This window comes from Epargyreus clarus, unplaced genomic scaffold, assembly GCF_041222505.1.
Source record: "Epargyreus clarus isolate Ecla_fem2 unplaced genomic scaffold, WU_Ecla_fem_2.2 ptg000012l, whole genome shotgun sequence".
Lineage (NCBI taxonomy): Eukaryota > Metazoa > Arthropoda > Insecta > Lepidoptera > Hesperiidae > Epargyreus > Epargyreus clarus.
The window spans coordinates 4,091,172-4,110,777 of NW_027332220.1; the positions used below are offsets into that span (position 1 = coordinate 4,091,172).

At 33.1% G+C, this 19,606-nt stretch overlaps 1 protein-coding gene across 1 annotated transcript in view; it reads left to right on the forward strand.

The window, feature by feature from the left end:
* Mhcl (Myosin heavy chain-like) overlaps positions 1-19,606 on the forward strand; it is a 346,996-nt gene that overhangs the window by 128,587 nt on the left and 198,803 nt on the right. The window lies entirely within an intron of this gene.

Below are 19,606 nucleotides of genomic sequence, written 5' to 3' on the forward strand. Positions count from 1 at the left end.
TTGTTCCTTGTATAATACGTAGAATATTAGATTTTTTTTTACATTTAATTTAATTTTGTATTCTTATAAAGCCTTACGTTGTTACTGGTTAAGTATCACAATAAAATGAATCTATTTATCTGTGTTTATATTTTTTCGCTTCACATTCGCTTTAATAGTATAGTTAAAATTTTGGAAAATAAAACAAAATATTCCAAAATTGCTCATAAAAACTTCACAATACCGATTTTCTTTGTATTTATATGTACGTGTTTATCATTATAAGACAATTTTAGTACATTAGGATTTAATATATAAGTATTTAATAACAGCTCAACATATTTGAAACGATGTTGAAAATTTGAGAACCGCTGTCAAATCCATACCTATCGGCGAACAATGGGGATGTCGTAACATCTGTACAATTGCTCTCGTGTATAATTTGTCTCCTGTATGCGTCGGTTACAGTTGCGAAAAGCATTTGTGATGGATTGACTCTGGGCGTATCGGATATTTTAAATGCCTGCATCTTAACATCTCTATGTGAAATCGATCGTCAACTGGTTACTGTCATAGACACATAGCTATAGACATGACACATGACGGATAGACATGTGTGTGTACTTGTGAATAGAGACATGCGCTTGTGTTATTAATAAACAATCAATGTAAATAGTGTTATTATGCCTACTAAGGATCGAAATTTGGCAATTGCTGTCTAATAGAAAACAAAAATCAATCGTAATCAATTTTTGCCTACCAAAGTAAAGTTTAAAAATTATTACATAGAATTTGAAAATGTTTACGTACAAGAATTGACAAATTTAGAACTTCAGTAAGGAAAAAATGGTTAATATTAATTTTATTATAAACGCAGGTTACTACTGTAACCTGTATTTGTAATAAATAATATGTCTTTATCAAACATCAATTTAGATATGTGACGTCGATAGAGCATTAATTGTAAAACATAACAAATGGTGGATGTGATGTAGCACACGCAGTCGAATCATGAAGAAATCCAGTTTAAAAAGAATCAAAGACTCCCTCTATTTAAAACTTACGAAAGCAGGTGAATCATGAAGAACTCTACTTTGAAAAGATGAATACGTACTTAATCTATTTTTTAATTTTACTTATAAATCGTTTCGAAATGACTCCAGTATCAGTCCGTCCATCAATCCAAACCCAGTATTGAGTCATCACGAACAACTCTTATATAGTTATAATCATTGTATGAATAGACTGGCAATTTTCAATTATATGCTTTCATCCGACTGGATGCTAATTTCATACGAGTCGATGACCTTTTGTTCTGTAGACTGCTTAACAGATTTATCAATAAGGACCACTTCAACGAAATCAATTGAATGTTGCGTATTGCAATTAAGAAATTAGGGAAGAAAATGTTTTTGATTGAGATAAATGTGGAAGTCTGATAGCGACCTTACTCGTGTTGTTCTGTTAATATCTTGTTTTTAGAAGTATACTTAAGAAATATCCGCCACAGAATAAAAAAGAGTAAATGATATTTATGAAGAGATGAAAGAGATATTTAATCACACCAAAAACATTTTTTCGAGTTAAAAAACTATATTAATGTCAATCTATCTAGAAGCTACGTTATAAAAACAGATACACAGATATACACATTTAACTTATAACACACTATTTTAGGGTTTATAAATATATTATACATTTAATGAGAGCTGTTAGGTAACTTTTGTGTATCAATCGGGCACATTTCCTTAAAAGTGTGGTCGAAAGGATGTAACTCAGTAAAATTTACATTTCTCCTAAAAGTAAATGAAGACTACCGAATCCCCTTGAATACTGAAGCACCGTAGACAATTAGAAGGGAGGTGACACCAAAGAACACAAGGACACAATTAATGTCAAGCATAATTCGTCTCCTACACAACAAACGCCTATTGCAAAACTCTACAGATAATTGGGCACATGTAGAAAATTCGGAACTTTGTCGTACGCTACTAGATGTCAAATGTTGAAGCGTGTGGTTTAGAAGTTTGTTTAGTGCGTTATTTGCCCGAATATCAAAAGAATTAAGCGTTATTGTATTTTGGTTCAAAGGATGTAGTGAGGTCCTTACTAACGAAGTAGTCAAACTTATCACGTGATATCATCACAACTCAGGGTTTAAATTTGTAACCATAGACTTAGAATTTTTTCAATACTTTATTTTGTTGGTAACTTATTTTGTTGGTTTCATCCAAATTCCATTGCTATAGAGTTTCATTCGATGCAGAGGTGGAATATTAAAAATCCTTCCTTAACAAGTGTCTGCTTTATGAAAAACGCACTGTGCAAAATCATGTTCTCTTGATACACGTGATTTTTAAATTCTTGATACCTACATATAATGGATTCTTACAGAGAAACAGGATAAATTGTTTTATTTTTTGTTACAGGTAAGCCTCAGTACTGATGTGTCGAATCAACAGGTATTTACAACTCTTGTGGTTTTCCTGCCTGTTTCAAAGGTAAAAAGAAGATTTAAACTTTGATAATGTTCTCACCAGAATCAGGGAATTCCGAATTGACTATGGTGTGGTGTTTGATAAGATCTAGATTGTTTAGTCTGAATTAGTCATAAATATATTTTTGATTAAATAAATAGATATCATTCTTGGAAATGATGAATACAAACATATTTCTGGTAACGAGATGACGATGATCTGTACAGCACAATATAGATACTTAATAGTACAAAAGATAACTTGATTGATAACATGAAGTTATGTTTGTTTTTATTTTCATTGCACTGATTTGGGATCATAGTATAGTATAAAGGTGAATGAAGAACATTTTGTTTAGAGAACATAAGTAATATTAAAAAATGTGAGCCGTCACGGGACGCCTGGCAGATGTGAAACATCGACATTATTTTGTAAAAGTAGGTAATATGCAGAAAAAAACATATTAATTTTTTAATGTTCATATTTATAACAAATAAGAAAAAACTTTCGTGCGCTGCACGCCATCAGCTGATTTTGAAATACAATTCTGTCAGTCTTAATAAATTTATTCTCTGAGAAGAATGACATTAAAATTAATTAATAATTTAAAAACATTGTATGCAATGATTTTTATGTGAATTTTAATCTACCAAGATAGTAGATTTTACATTTGCTGGCGCTCAAAACACACCAAATATACGCGTGCTTAATGCACAGATAAATGCATACTTTAATTATAAAAAAATAATTAACTTACTGATGACTTGATGGTGTGTCATAGTGTGATTTTGCTTTCTTTGCAGAAGGCTGATCACTTTCACTCTCTAAATTATCACGGTCAGACATTTTATTATCAGAAAAATAAGCGGGCAATACTTAAAACATACAAAATACGTCAAGTGGTGTAAAACGAGTTAAAACGACTCCAGTCGCTCTCGCGCGGCGTAGTAATACACACGAATGTCACTGAACACGTTAAACGTCATTATTTTGAATTTTAAGCCTCAAAATGCCTTCTTGTGCAATGCATAAATGCAAAAATTATGCTCGAAAAAGAAACAAGATTCATGGAATCACCTATCACACGTACATGAAGAGAAATTATTAAATTTTGTTTATTTTTCGTGTTCGATCCGCCATGATTACATGAGTAACCAGAAAGAGACAAAGTATGTTTTTGTCAATGAAAGTGATAAAGACGCAAAATGCATGACCATGCATTTTGCGTCTTTATCACTTTCATTGACAAAAACTTTCATTGATTGAATTGAACTGTCATAGATCAATGAAAAAATTTTCATTGATCTATGACCATAGATCAACAGAACAGAAGTGACATTTTATTGAAGCTCACGATGTTCATACGTGTATGTTATAGTTTAAGATCCCACTGCTTAATTTTTATATTAGTGTGTTTTAGTCAAAATATAACTTTTTATAGTTTATTTTAATAAAATAAAATCGATATATGGGAAATTCTGTATCCTAATCTCTAAATTTTCTTCGATATCTGTGGTAAATAATAAAAAATATTACCATAAAATTTATATAGGATAGTATACGGTATTTTAAAATTTCTTTAATTGAATAAATTAACCTAAACATAATTTAATAAACAATCTTTGTATAGCCAGAAATTAATCCTCAAAAAGACCACGGTAAGATTATATAAAATTCGCATGTCACGATGTTAGTTACTGTACTCCTGCGAAACGCTCTTACTGATTTTCATCAAAATTTATATGCATATTCAGTAAGTCTGAGAATTGGCTACTATCTATCTATTTTTCATATCTCTTAAGTGATAAGGGTTGTTCACCCTTAACATTTTTTATATTTATATGGCAACACAATGTTTGCTGGGTCAGCTAGTACATTTATAAAATGTACACAACTTTGCAATTAATGGTCGTGTGTAAAATAAAACTGAAAATAATAAACATAAATTAGTAAAGATACTTCGCCGCCTTGAAATTGAATGAAGCCACAAACGGCTTATTAGTAAGTTTTTTTTGAATTCTTGACAAATAAAAACATTTTTAGAGAAAATTTACAAATAAATAACTAATACTGCGTAATTTACATAATAGATAAATAATTATTTCAAATATTTTAGGGACATTTTAGCACGGAGACGTGGCAAAACTTTTTTACGCAACTATTTCAATTCTCAAAACTGGGTACATTTTCTTGTTAGGAGTGAGTAATCTTTACTAATATACGATAATAAATATAAACAATTTTTAAATCGTATATTTTAAACCAGTCGATACATCTGTATAGATACATTCTTTCATCAAATTATATATTTATATAATAATAATTTATTTAGTTAAACTGTACTATAACATTTCTACGTAAACGATGTACTAAAACTATTATCGACAGTTCTGGACATTTTTTACCTTCTGTTCCATTATTTCATTGTCTTTGACAAGCATGAGTATCAATGAGAAATATACGTCCATACGTCCCGTTTTTAACGGGACAGTCCCTTTTTTCGATGCTTCGTGCCGTTGTCTCCGAAATGAACCATTGCCATTGTCAATTAAGTAACAGTTAATATTATAATTGTGAAAAAAACATGGGGTGCTCCATTTATCAGTTTCCATAAAGCGCCCCACATTTTTTGCACAATTATACTATTTACTTTTCCTTAAATGATTCCTAGATTGAAAATTATTTTCTACTTTTTAGTTAATTTTATCATAAAAGCGTGTTTTTTATTATTTCTAACTATATTTTTTCAAGTAAAAAGTATTTGACATAAAAAAATCGATGTCCCGTTTTGACTGAAGTAATCATTGGTCACTATATTCCATGGTCAATATTTACGTTTGCGTACACTTGAAACGCAAGGTCAAACACTAGTTGTCTTTTTTTATCACATTGTTCTAATAGCTCTGTCCCTTATAGAACATTTGTCTATGTAGTTAAAGGTAATCGTCGCCACGCCAGAAATCTTTTTTACGTGCGGCTATAGATGTTTCACATCAAAAAAAATCAACAAAATCAAAACATTTTATTCAAAGTAAAATGTACCATCACTTCTCAAGTTGTTTCACAAGGCTTACTTAGTAAAGTATAGATATAAGGTACAATGATAAAGTCATACATATAATCCACCTCATTATAACATGTAACAGTACCACGTTTGATGATACTGAAGCGCCGAACCTACGTAAAAGGGTAAACAAGTATGACGCTGCAGACTTCCTCCCATCCAGGATGTTTTTGAGATTCCTAGCTCCAGATCAGATTACAGTTCCGTACCGGTTCTTAGATATGCAATGCCCTTGCATCATTGGCAAATCTATTAAATTAAACAGGGCTGTCAACCTAGAAAATTTCTGTATTGATGTAAGCACAATTACTTCAGATATCACATTACAACGGGATATACTGAATTTTTGTTTTTGTTTTGTCTTCAGTAGCTATCTCGTCGTCCAGACAATTTTTATTTATAATATTTTCTTTTTACGATACGTAAAAGGAAATGTTGGTGATAATTCCTATCCCACGTATGAGTATGATCTGCCATTTATTCAAGCTCAATCGCCTATCAATACGTTGAAAGTTGAGACATATTTTTCCGAGGGGTTCCAGCTATGTCCCCAGGGGCGCGGTGCATCTATGGCCGACATCAGGTAGGAATCTAATCCTACCTGGGGTATATATTTCAATTGGCACTAAAAGCCACTTACCATCAGGCGGACTGCATACTCGTCTGCTACTATATTATAAAAAAAAACTTACTTCTTCTGATCTTTGTTTACTATACAAATTAGTATCACATCGTCGCTCAGTTCCCTAATGTATGCTTCTCATCAGGAATCCAGCGTCGAACGGGACACCTCATATGGAGTATGTCAGAGTGTCCAACACGGCTGTGATTACCTATAGCTTCATTACACTTAATTAATACAAATAATATGTAGATGTTTTCATGTGTGCGCGCGACTCCATGTATGTATGCGTCTTATGAATATGCGATTTGTGGTAGTGACGGTGATGTGTCAACTCAGTTGATTATCTTGTTGTTGTCAAAATTTGCGAAAAAAAATTAAAAATTAAAGAAAAAATTAAAATTACATATCATTAATTAATACATTAAAATTTAAATGATTAAATGAAAATACTATGTTGGTTAAAGGGATAATTTAGAATTTGTAGGCCGGCTATTTTTATTTTTGTGACCGACGACCTCTCACTATCTGTTTACACTATCTGTTTAAAAACTTCATGTTTTATGAATTGGGCCCACGTACATACTTTGCTACTATACACACAACCATACATATGTCAGAAGTATACAAAAAAAAAAATTAATCGTTAAATCGCACTTAAATGGTTTAACCAACATTGTTTAGTTATTTAGTAGTATAACTTCTACTTCCATCAACATATTTGTAAACTACCAATACTACCTACTAAACTACCAATTAGTATGAGTTTTTACGTTTTTTACAAAAATGACTGATTTTGTATTTGTTTACGTATTTGCCCATACATTTCCAATCCACCGCCCCAGCGGAATGTATCAGAACTGATTGGAAATGTATGGGAAATACAAAAACTGTTATTTTTATAAAAACGTAAAAGCTCATATTAAGGGTACAGATTAGCTAAGTCAAAACAAATGATATGTTAACAAACACATACATATAATCATATATTATGTATGTTAATAACGCATCTTGTCGCCTCCGTCATCTCGCTGAGAACAGCAATTATTCGCGACACCTTGACACCTGACTTCTTATGATCTTTGAAGGTGCTTTACCTGTGTTTAGTATAAAGTAGTATAGTTTGTTTCTAGGGTGTTATTGGCTTTGGTTTGAGTGTTACATACATATCCACTAACATTCAGGATGCATAGGATAATTCCGGATTTATGTATTATTAGATATTATTTCTATTTAACTCAGATATAGTCCATATTTTGTTAGTATTTACATTTAAGTGACGTTGAGGTATTTATAAATATGTGATGTACGGCGTAACATGTAGTATCTTGAAAGGCTTTTAAATAAAATTAAGCATAGTTTATTTTTAACACATTGCTGTTAAAGAGTGCAAACTGAAAAAAAAACGACTAACTTCTTTAGGCAATAAGGACGAATAAGTTATTTACTTTACGTTTTAGCAATATTGTATATAATACGAGAGTTCATAGTTATATAGGGTTCCGCGTGATATTTTGTTTTGGCGTTGAGGTTCACCGTACATTTTAGCTAATTTGTAATAAATGTTTATGTTTTAATTAGTAGGTATAAATTGATAGTATACTTTAAGCCTCCTCCGTTGTGAGAAAGGACACGGTCAAAACAAAGCTACAGGCTTTGTCCATTTTCTTACAAACATACAATATTCAACAGCATAAAGTTCTACAAACATTCTTTGCGCCATATTATTCTCACATTAATCTTAGCCGCCTACGTCTTAGCTTTAGAAAACGCAATCCGCATAATTATGCACTGCCATCGTTGTGACAGTCGCTCGCACGGTGGCGCCCTCTGTGACACTTCGTGGTAGCAGAGCAATGCACTGTGCTTTACGTGATCTGTTTTGAAAATGTTGTTAAGATATGAAAATTTACAGAGATGAGAATAGTAGATTAGTGAGATTTTCTTATGTTTTTTTATATCTAGAGGTCTCTGAATGCATCTCCAAAGTTTCGGATCCGTCCGCAAGTTTCCCGACATTTTCGTCGCTGTGAAATTTAGCGTTACGAGCCGATTAATAAATCTTACAAATTCGCTGCCTGTCCGTCTGTCCGTCTGTCTCAGGTCTCTATCTCTGGAAACGGATGCATAACGGTGGCCGCTATAAGAAAAAATACTAAGAGTAAAATAAAGTTAATATAAAAGGGGGTCTCCATACAACAAACCGGTATTTTTGGGCATTTTTCGATCTAACTGTTAAACCGTTCCTAGTACGGTTGAAAATTTTACAATACGTTTACTACTATAACTGCTATTATAATAAATACAAATAAAAACAATAAAATAAGATTTAATATGGTTATTTTTAAAAAATAAGTAAAACATAATAAACATTTGGTGCTACGGAAACCTCCATGTGCGAGTTCGACTCGTACTTGGCGAATTATTTATTTATTTATTATTCAGGTTAGGTCCCGAAAGTACTTCAGCACTCCCGTAGTGCAACCCGTTGTTTTTTTTAAGGCTGTATAAATAATCACCTAATTGTGAGTTGAACTCGCACAGTGATGGTTCCGTACCACAATAAAATTTTGAAAACTATACCTGTATTTTTGAAAATTGTACTTCATATCGTCCAAAACGAAAATCTATTGGTGCACGGTGTAGAAAATACCCGAAGCTTCGAACGAAAGTACGGTATCGATGACACGGGCTTAAATCCAATGTTATTACGTCGTTTATTCAATATGCTGAAATATCAGCCAATAATAATAAATAAACACGAGGTAATACAGTTAAAACATTATAAGTACACAATATTATGATATAAATGTACTTTATCAATAAGAACCACCATACAAACTTAATGCGATTACAACATTCAAAATTATAGTGTTCTACATAAGTGTGTAAAGAACACGAAATATATTACATTATTTAATAGTATACTTTTATAAAATACGCGATATAATATTGAGTAATGATGATTATGTTACGAGTCAAGTTAACTGTGCGATATTAATATCGTACAGTTAACTTGCAATATCGTAAAGGAGATGTTTCAAAATGTATGGGCTCCCGGCCACCTTTTGTACACTATACTAAAAACTAAGAAAACATGCAAAGAACAATTCGTAGTGGTTCATTTTCTTCAAATCATGTTCGTTTCATTGTTAAAAAACAATAATTATCACTTAAACTTGCAACACAACAGTGGAAAAACATCATGGCGGTAGTGATTACCGTAATAATTTCATCTGTCATTCTATTTTAACTTACTATATACATTACATACTTTTTAATATATTTTTTACGCGATTGGGCGTACATATATAAATATTGTATAGTATGTATTGAGAAACAATACCTATATTTGATAAACATTAATTATATTTACTTTCATAAATCTTGACTTAAAACAAACATACCAAAATAAGTACTTCTATATCAATTTATTTTAGTTAAAACATTTAAGTGTGTAAATAAAACAACTTTAACTACACATTTAGATAATATTTTATTTATTCTTCACTTAGATACATTATTTATTCATTTTCAATATCTTCCCTTATCAATATTTTCATCCAATCATTTAGCAGGTTCTGTAATATCCTGTGACGAGCTCAGCCCAAACATCAAACAATGATCATAATGTGAGCGCAACTACCTACGAGTATGGATCGTTGCCCAGCGATCCAGTTGCAATAATAACTGATTATTTTGTCATCCCAAGAATGTCCATGTCTTGGTAATTATCTAAAAAAAGAGGAATGTAAAAAGATTAGCTTCCCTAGTTTAAAATTATTAACGATTATTTCACGATTAATACAACTAACTGATGTATATTTTATTACCTGATGATATTGAATCCTTGTCAACACAATCCACAGCGATCGCACGAAATTACAAGAGTCCATAAAACATAAGCTGGGTAAACAAGTAAGGTAGAATCAGTCCAAAATCGTAAGCAGCACAGAGCAGAAACATATTCAGGATTGAAATCGAATCTTCTCACCAGTACATATTTATTCAACGTTTACATTGGAGTCCACTATTATATAATATGTATATATCAACTTTTACACATATCAAATTGACAACTTCTTCTTTTTCAATTTGACATGTCACTTACATCTATAAAACCAGATACTATTTAAAAGGTAGTTTTGTTGTAATTAGTATAAATAATTAATTAAATTCAGAAATAATGACGGGATACACAAAACAAAAGCCAGGTTGTAAAGTACTGAGGTAACAATAACTTTACGACAAAAACAGCGAAATACAGAATTACCGACATCCAAAGAGTATAGTAACCTATGTATGGGGTACACATAGGTTCCCTGACCGACATCGACAGTTTTGAAAACTTGACATTGACAGTATCCCGCCATATTTAATATTTTAATGAGGAATGCTTATTTTAAATATTTTTAAACAGGTATACTTTAGGTTATCAAAATATATGTGTATTTTTCTTCAATTATACAAATTATTTGTGTTTTTTAGATATAGTGTACATGAGATGGCCGAAAATGAAACATCTCCTTTGAGTACGTGGAACATATATTGAATCCTCTCTCAATAATAATTAAACGATTACGATTTATTGGTGTATACCTATAAAGAGATTATAAAGGCTGGATCACACTGCTAGAGATTGATTTAGATATCGCATCTCTTCTGGCACTTTTATGAAGTTTTTTGCGCTATGAAATGAGTTGATGGTTGTCAAACTATCTGGTTACGTTTATATTTGCGTAATAACTACTGTAATCAGGTTTTAAGGATGATAACAGTGACATTTTCACATATATATGACGGGTTTTACATTTTTCAGGCATTTTTCAAAGGGTTATCGAAAGCTCAAATAGGGATCTTCCCTGAGGTCACTATTCGCAGTGACCACTTAATTATCATTTAATAGAAATAAATTTCGCAGCAACTCTACTAGTGTGACGCTTACCTCTAAAGTACTTCTATTTATGTTTCGTTTTCCCATGTATGTTTTTTATAGCGTAGCTTTCGACTAGCTTATCTTTTAGTATGTAATCACCTTACCCAACGTAGTAGCAATATTACGGGCTATTACTCATCGGTACACTTCTGTTTATTTCGGGTTTCGAGTCTTAAATCTCGAGTGCTATTTGCGATGTTTGTAAACATTCGAGTATATTTGCGCTGTATCATCTGATGGGTAATTGAGCGAAGTGATCGGCGAAGTTATGCAATTGAAGTTGCAAAGATTGCATTTCAAGCAATGCTGAATGTTCATTGGAACTCGTGGATATGTAAGTTAATTAAGCCGAATAGGATTGGAATGTAGTTCGACTCCGGCGACCACCGAAACTCCTGCTTAATAACAGCAGTGTTAAGCACTGCTGCGTTCTGTAAGAAAGGTGTGGTAAGGAAGGCATACTTTTCCGAGTCATTCCAGCTTAGTCTCCAGGGGTAACGGCTCATCTGTGCGCGATACAAGTAGGAATCTAACCTTATCAAGGGTTAATTACGGATGTCCATGGGCACAAGTAACTACTTATCATCAGATGGACTGCATGTTCGTCTGCTATCCTTATATTCAGCAAAAAATAATGGCAACTAACTACTCTTGCTCTCTTACCCTGCATCATGAATACTCATTAGTTCTCCGTGTTCTCAATGATACTTCTTTGTATAATGATGTTTTAATGATAATTGCGATGTTGATGTAATGAAAATGAATAACAAGGAAATTGCGAAAACGTATAAGTGGCGCCTTGTTCATTACGATCTAAAAGGAAAAATATCTTGAGCATATAATTATAACGTAAATAAAGCAAAAATCAATTTTTTGCACTTCGATTTATATGTTAGTCGCAATCTATATTAGTCGTTATGCGTAATGACTAATGCATAATGTAGTCAATGTGTTCTTGATGCAAATGTTATTGGAACAAAGGCGTTTGTTTATTTGCTTTATTTATTATTTATTGTTTTTGTTGTGTTTGTTATTCATAAACGAGTGTTAAAACTATCTGTCGTATTGAAATAAGTTTACTAGATATCAAAGATATTTTCAATTTATTTTTCAATGAAATCGCAGATCTTTAAGCTTTTTGGTTTGCTTAACATGTATTTTTCTTTCACTTTAGGTAAATGGGTTAATTAGTCCACTTTCGAGCTATAAATAGCAAAAAGGATGACGTTTTTGAGCTACTAATTTTTATGTCAAAAATCAAACTCACTCGTACATCAACTTATGGAGCTAATATAAGAGCGACTATCGTCAAAGACCATCGAGGACGGTAGTCGACATGAACTGTTGCTCCTTTATAACCTCACTGTCGCTTGTGTGCTACCTCCCTTAACACACAATCGTAGAGACTTGCCTAAAAGTGAATATGAACATGTGTTCATTTCCGCTTTCAATTCTATTTGAAAATGTATTATTGAATGATTCAATGCACATTGCATAACACCGACCGCCGTACTTTGAACGTAACAAATGGTAGCTCACTGTCGCTCGTGTGTTACGTCCCTTAACACACGATCTTTATATAGAAGCTTACCTAAAAGCGAAGACGAACGCATTCAAATAGAATGATCGAATGATTCAATGCACATTGCATAACACTGTCCATCGTACTTTGAACGTAACGAATGGTGTATTTCGAACGCTTCCGACGTACACCCGTCCGATTAGAGAATGCACCATGCAACCCATATTCTATTTCTACACATTAAGTTCTAAAAATGGCCACACTATACACCATACACTACATGGAACTTCGGAATGCCGTCACGTCTATGCTTCCTGTCCCCGCCTTATAGAGAATTCTATGAGCGAACGCGGCTCGGATTAACTGTCTATATAAAAAGATAAAGTTCTGTCTATCTGTAGTTTTAAAAATAAATGACACTATCTAAGCGAATATTCTTCATGTACTTGTATTGGTTACCAGATTGGTGGACATGCTCCGGACCTCCCCCAGTTATGGGGCGAGACCCTTTACATAGATTACATTACTTACTTTACACATTACTTACTTTACATAGATTACAGCACTATAAGCCTATTTTTTAGCAAACTAGTAAGATGTTCATAAAAAACAGATGTCTTTCCTTCCATCTGTTTCTATGAAAAAATCTTGGATGCTACATTTTAAAAACAAGGTTTTTAGTAACAATTTCATTTTCCATATTCTTCTCAGAAAATTCATTCATTTAATACCCATATCATAAAAAAATAAATGGTCTACCCAAAGATCAGTAAAGATTACTCACTCCTAACAAGAAAATGTAACCAGTTTTGACAATAGACATTGTCACTGTCATCTATTTTCGTGTTTAAAAAATATAAAAAAAATGTAGTTTTTAGATCATTTACGAATGAAACGATATTTCTCCGCACTTTTTCTTCGATTTCGTGTTTTTGCACAACTTAACTGCGCATGTCGGCATTGTTCCGCGTAAATTACACCATGACAGCCATTGAATGGCTGACAGAATTGTCAACCATTATCTTATCTATGGGTATGTTTACTTATCTATGGGTCCACCATATTGGATTTAGAATTGACATTAATCGTCGCTAACGTAAACATACATTGCCATCCAAACCAAACGTTTACCTATCCAAAATTTCAGCTCATGTATTGGGATTGTCTGGTTTAAAATTCAGTTGCAAGAGAATTAAAGAGTAATTGTCCCTCACATAAATAATACGAAGTAACAAATTAAGATAAATAAAGGCTTGTAATAAAATCGATATACGCGAGCAAAGTCGCGCGACAATCGTTACTCACTAATAATAATCGCTGTTTGTCACGTCGTTCACAAACTGCATAATTATACGGCAATACTAATGTTTTCCTGCGAGTATTGTTTGTAGGATTAGTTTTTTGTGGTCGTAGAAAAAAAATACGTTATTATTTACCTATCTATCAAGTGTAATTGACTTTTAATTCAACACACTATGTTATCCGTATAATACAAGTTATGGCAATTTATTTGGACGTATAATTGGATTTTGGACACTTTGCTACTTGGACATGTATGTTTTGGTCATTTTGCTCCTTCCTGTTCCTTTGACATAGTGCGAATGTTTGTCATATTGCGTTTTGACATTATGATATTAACACGTGCTATATTAAAATAAAATGAACTGTTTGGTATCTAACATCTTGATTGAACTTTATTGGTTTTATTGAATACCCGCGTGGCGGAACTGTCACCATACAGGTCTGACGCTCAGACGGACGGTCCCGGGTTCGATCCCCGGCCAGAGAGATATCTAAATGATCAATTAAATTTCTGTTTCTGGGTCTGTGTGTTTGTGTATTTGTCTTTGTGTGTAGTGTAGTAGTTTGTCTTTGTCTTTGTGTGTAGTGTGGGGCTGTGAGTGTAGAAAGCGTTTATTTATTTAATAGATATGTTTAACTGCGAGTATTTTACCACTACTTTTAACCACAGTTTTTGGCATTCTTTATCATAATAATAAACAATATGGGTATATTGTTGTCTCTTTTGTGATCTGAAGTGAGTCCTAGTAGTTTTCACATGAATGCGCTAATGTCTTTTCACACCGCCACCGTCACATGTAACGGAATACTGTATTCTCTTGTGTGATACCACTTTAGGAGCAATAAATTGTTTTGTAATATATATATCTTATGTAACAAAGTAGGCGTGTTACTTATGTATGGGTGTTAAAGGTTATAGTGCTAGAAAATGTAGTTATAAATTCATGTATGTACAATGTAGATACAGATACAGAACGAGTCTGTGTTCGTTTGTTCTTTTGTGTGCGTGGTTTATGTTTTACGCACTATTTGTAGGTATCTAAGGAGGAAAATGTAGGCTAAGATCCTCTATTTAAACTTTTCTATCATTACCTACTATAAAAAGTCCAGAAAATTCGGTGCAAGTTATTTAAAATTTTATAACAGATAACAGATAATATAAATTAGGTAAACAAGCTTTTCTGTTTTGAGATCTTGCAAATAAAGATAGTATAGAAATATATGTGTGTGATTTCAGCCACAATTTTATTTATTCGTATAAATATCCTAGTAAACAATATAATAGCAAAAGTTTATCAATTAAATTATCAGCTGAATGAATATAGGAAGAAAGAGTTCATTACTGAACGGAAGATAATTACGTAAAACATCGGCGTCCTGTTTGAGGAACATAAAGTATCCAATTTCCGACATTCACGTCATTGAAATATATTTAAAGAAGGCGTCGTGTAATATTTTACGAATGTTACGTTACGTAGTGAATCAATAAGTTGTGTTTACCTTTAAAAAAAATTCAATGCATTTTAATTAAAACAATGAATGGAAGTATTATGTAGTACCTATGCAAATTTTCATCGATATACTGAATTTATTTAAGGATGAATTAAAAATTATTTAGATCCCATTCCAACTACAATATTTAAGAAACTACAGATTGTTTATGCTTTTATACCTATCTACTATAAGCGGAATATTGTCTTAGTTTTATTACCTACATAAAATGTTGTATTGTCATAGACATGATTTTAGGATCATTTGATGAAGACGTAGTGAATGTTTCTTAAAAAAAACAATAGTCCAACTCTTCTCTCTTATATAATAAAAGTTACTTCTCAGTATAACAACAGTTTGCTTGATATTGTTTACATAAGGCGTTCCAACTTAGACCACAACGTATGACCGACTTAGCCCTATTTGGATAGTTATGCATATGCCGCTTAAAATGGGGCATACTCTGTTATAATAGCTGATAGGAGATGATATAAGGATTTTGGATTATTTATTACCGATAAAGTTGGTAGTTTGTGTAATGTCCTCACTTCTAATACGATATTACATATAGGTTGATAGTGCGTATTCCACACATAACTCCATTTCATCGACAGCTTCAACACGGTCATAAATACACAGGAATTCATAACAAAAAAGGTCTCGGAAGCAATAAGTGATCCAACTTGTCAGCGTGTCATTACTCGGACGATGATACGGGGTTGCCGTCAGCAATCACGTCTGGAAAGGAAACGTCTATATTAATGTGACGCTAATGCCAATACGTATGTCGACATCACTAAGAATGAGCGGGAAAGATAGATGAATGGAAATGAATGAAAGAGAAATGTCTTAAACGTAAGAACGTTTGAACGTTTGAAGTAATGTAAATAAGGAAGAAGGTTAAAAGTATACGGATATAATATAAAGAAAGGCAGCCAGAGGTTAGATTAATGATAGAAATATGAGTTTGTGACGTCACGTCATTTTATAGAGAAGGATCGAACAAAAGATATTGATAAACGAAAAAATATAGAATAGTCGTGTCGTTTGTTATACAATCTTCAGTTCCGTTGACGGTGGTAAAACCCTTTGTGATTCGATCCCGACGGCACCACCGCCACACCTATTTCTGCCTCATAACAGCAGTGTTAAACGCTGCTGTGTTCTGGTTTGAAAGGTGTGGTAAGGGAGACATACTTTTCCGAGGCGTTCCAGCTTAGTACTCACTAGGGGTAGCGGCGCATTTGTGAAATATCTAATCCTACCTTGCGTTGAATGTGAGATGTCCAAGCGCGGCAGTACCCACTTACCATCAGGTGGACTGCTACTCCTATATTATATAAAAATAAAAAGTTCAATTTATTAAATTATTCCATCATTTGGTTTCGATACCCAATCATTCACTTCACTACACGTCGGTGGTATGACATGTCGAGTCCGTTAAAAACGGTCCACGCAATTAGTGACATTAGAATTAGTAATGATGCATCACGAGACGTTGCCGGGAAGTCGGGTTTTACGGTATTGGAAGATTTAGGTGAGTGGGTCCGATTAAATGTTGTTTCCGTATGTGATATAAAGCTAGGCTTTCTCTTTATTAATTACGAGCTTAGTTTACGATTGCACCTGCGTGCATCCCTGTCCACACTTTTAAATTTTGAACCAATGATCTTAGATAATTTGGAGAAAAAGGTTTCTTATTCCTGTCCCACATTCGAAAATTCATTTTCATGTGATACGTACAATATGTACATTGTACATGTACCCGGACCACTGAAAATGCGAGTTATTTGAGTAAGGATGAGCTTATTCTGCTGGTAGCCAAAAATTGGGCTATAACGTGTTTGTCATTATCCCTTTTGTTGATTTCAATATTATTGACAAAATAAAGGTGACAAAATAAGGAACGTTTAAGATTTTTACGGATTCGATTTTTATCCAAAAATGCCACTACATTTCTATTTCCTTATCAGTCGTTCTCCAGAAATTTAGTGCGAGAAACATATACAGTGAAACCTGGTTAAGTGAGACATCAAGGGACCTGCAATGTCGTTTCACTTATAGAGGTATTCCACTTACCCAGTGTCTCAGATATACAGGTATAAATAAATATCTGTCTCATTTACAGAGGGTTCCATTAATAGAGGTGAGAATACAGGTTATTTCAGTTATACAGGTGCGATCATTAAATAAAATAACGTGTTATGTATGTAAATGAGTTTTAATAAAAAAAAAATATGTACATACTTTGTTAATTTGTACTTACGTACTTGGAATTACGTGTGGAATTTGTGGGTAGAATAAGAATGAGTAAACAAACAATGTTATCTCAGTTACAGAGGTTTATGCATATAAAATTTACTCGCTGTCTCAGTTATAGAGGTAACTATGATGATAAATCGAAAGGACAAATCCCAGATATAGAGGTTTACCTCGTCCCACTAACAGAGGTAATTCAGTGCCAAAGTGTTGGGACCTCAGCATGAGTTCCAGTTATGGAGGTTTCTCACTTACCCAGGTCCCACTTAACCAAGTTTCACTGTACATAATCCGCAATTCAGAAATACAATCTTTATTGAATCAAGTAACACGCTTTGCCATTACAATTTATTTGTATCGATAGCATGGTGTCCATGTCGTTATTTGGTCCAACCGAAATCCGGTTGCTTGACGTTAGTTATTTCAGTACTTGCTGCGAACACACTGATTGTCCGATTAAATTTAGACTAAATTATGGTCGTTTATAGAACGACGCGGCTAAGGCTGCGGCGTAGCGCTGCGGCTTGTCGTTGCGGCTTGCGATTGCGACCCACTCGGAAATTATCGATGGTATACAATTGACGGTTATATTTGACATAAATTTTACTTCAAGAGTTCAAGATGAGTATTATTCGTCGAATACTTCGCTTTAAATATTGAAACCTTCACAGTTTGATGTAAGAGTCCACACATGGATTCCAAAGATACCGAAACAGCAAATTTCCATAAAGTGTTTTTAGAATCGTAGCTACTGTTAAGGACTTAGTATTTAAGACTTAGACTGTTAAGGACTTAGTATTTTGCAAGTAACTTTTGGAACAAACATACAACAATACAAACACTATTGATAGCCTCTACTCTTTGTCTGAAATCTTTCCGAAACCAGGTAGTAGTCGTTTAGGTCATACATTTTCTTGAATGTCAGAGAGTGCTTTTAGCATTAAGTCCATTATGTTTCTCTAAATTTTTAAAAGGTTCATGAAATCTTATGAAGTAATTTATTATATATTTGCACTAGAAATTTTATTTCCTTACACTATTAAGATTAGAATCGCATTCAACAGCCGCACAATTTGGTAGTCAAAATATTTCACTGCTTAGAATATTTTAGCTTCAGAATCCAGTTACGCCGTAAGTAAATGTCGATCATAATGTTTGAGAGTAATACCATTGTAAATATCACAATCAAAATTTAATGGGTTAAGTATACTTCACAACAAACGTCAGTCGTTCCGAACGGAACGATTGTGATCGTTTCATTATGCTCTTGCAAAATGCTAATGTCCATCGGCATTGATTTGTTTGACTGTATTCTGAAACAAGGCTCGTTAATTCTGTAAAATGTGGTTTTATATTGTTGATTTAATTAAATTGAAGTTATCGTCGTCGTCAAACCTTTCAGAATGAAAATGGTAAGGCCATAGTCTACCGGGCTGACCAAGTCTGTATTGGTAGACTTCACAGGTACCTTTGACACTTTTTTTTTTTCATTTTTCAGGGTACCTATGTTGATTTCTCTACGATGGTTACCTTCAGCATTAAATCAAGTGATAGTTAATTTCTAATAGGCACGTCACTTTAAAAAACCAGATCAGCGTGCCTAGGATTCAATCCTCAGACCTCTAAATAGAGAGACTGAGTTTTAAGCACTAGGCTCTCTCACTGCCTTTGTGGCATTGATTTGATTGACAATATTCTAAGACAAAACTCGTTAATTCTATAAAATGTGGTTTAACATTGTTGACAATTTAATTAAATCAAAGATATCGACAGTCATTAACTAGTTCAGATATGGAATATAGAATGAGTGACATGAACAGGGAATAGGTAACAAAGACATTTGCATTGCGCCCATTTCATCCATACTAAGCGATGTCAGTTTGAACGTAATTGGACTGAGTGAATAAGTTTCTATAAGGTAATCTAATTGGTTACTACTTTTCATATACATTAG